A 1,533-nucleotide genomic window follows, 5' to 3' on the forward strand; every position below is an offset into this window, starting at 1 on the left:
GATAATCATCTGACTAAACACAATTTGATTAATTTTAAATAAACAGAACTTCATCTAATTCAAAATATGGAATCTATTCCCATAGCAGACATTTAGCAATTTCATTTTGGATGATCTTATCTCATTTCATTTACCAAAAAATCATGTATCCTTCACATTCCTAGAATAGTCTTTGTTAGTGCAAGTGGATTAGTGAAAGTTTAGTAAACATATTCCTAAATATTAGCCTACTTTATAATATGCAGCTACAAAGTGGAATGCACTTTTTCTTCTCTCTCATTTTGTTTTAATTCAGTCCATTCAGAGTATCAGGCAGCCAAAGAGCAAGTAGGGATCCTGTTTGTTCAAGCATTGTCCGAGATGCTTAAGGCCCATGGGTGACTGACTTCCACAGAGTTCTGCCCTGAGGAAACTGGCAATCCAACCAGATAGACCTGAAACTTCAATAGACCCAAGACACCTGAAAATTATGAAGCATAGCTATTTATTTCAAGGAAATTCGTTCAATTCCCATCTCATAGTTGTCAAGTAATATAAACTGTGTGTTTTAGAACCCTCTTTAACAATAATAAGTTGACGTCCTCTCAAGCTTGGGTGTTTGGTTGGTGTGGACCCACGCGGGTTCAACATGCTTATCAAGAAGTGTTATTTCTGTTCGAGGCCCATCTACCCTGGCCACGACATGATGTTCGTCCGCAACGATTGCAAGCTGCTCAGATTTTGTAAATCTAAATGTCATAAAAACTTTAAAAAGAAGCACAATCCTCCCGAAGTTGGAGGACCAAAGCATTCCGGAGAGCAGCTGATAAAGATCTTACAGTGGATAATTCATTTGAGTTTGAAAAACGTAGAATTTGAAAAACCTATCAAATACCAGCGAGAGCTATGGAATAGATCTACGGATGCAATGAAGAGAGTTGAGATCAAACAGAAAAGCCAGGTTAATTTATAATGAACAGATGGAAGAAAAATAAAGAGCTACAAAAAGTTTAGGATATCAAAGAAGTCAAGCAAAACATCCATCTTCTCCGAGCCCGTCTTACAGGCAAAGGGTAGCAGGTGGAAGAGAAAATGATACAAAAGTTACAAGAGGATGTGGAGATGGACGATGCTTCTTAAAAATCTCTGTAACCATTTCTTTTATGTACATTTGAAAATGCCCTTTGGAGACTCGGAACTGCTGAATTTTTAGTTTATTTTTTATGTAAGTTCACTTAAATGAAAAGTGATTAAAATATATCTCTCCTACATTGCCATCTACAAAACATCAGATATTACGGATGTTAGATTGCACTTCAGTGTTAAATCTTCACTGACAGATGTACTTATGTAAATCATAAAAAATCTGCTTGTAACTATGGAAGTGAATTGTGGACGTAAAATGCTTACGTCATTTAGATAATGACATTAGGCAGTGTTTGTATAAAAACTAATGGCAAAAATTCGTGGCTAGGGATGTATAAAATAAAATCTTCTTTGCAGTAAAATATTCCCTTTGTTAATGTTATGGAAGGGAGGATACAACAAGGAATT

General features: G+C 35.7%; 1 pseudogene; it reads left to right on the forward strand.

The window, feature by feature from the left end:
* The first annotated feature begins 628 nt into the window (after positions 1–628).
* Positions 629–1,119, forward strand: LOC117063601 (annotated as a pseudogene).
* Positions 1,120–1,533: the final 414 nt, after the last annotated feature.

This window comes from Trachypithecus francoisi, unplaced genomic scaffold, assembly GCF_009764315.1.
Source record: "Trachypithecus francoisi isolate TF-2019V2 unplaced genomic scaffold, Tfra_2.0 Contig01558, whole genome shotgun sequence".
NCBI lineage: Eukaryota > Metazoa > Chordata > Mammalia > Primates > Cercopithecidae > Trachypithecus > Trachypithecus francoisi.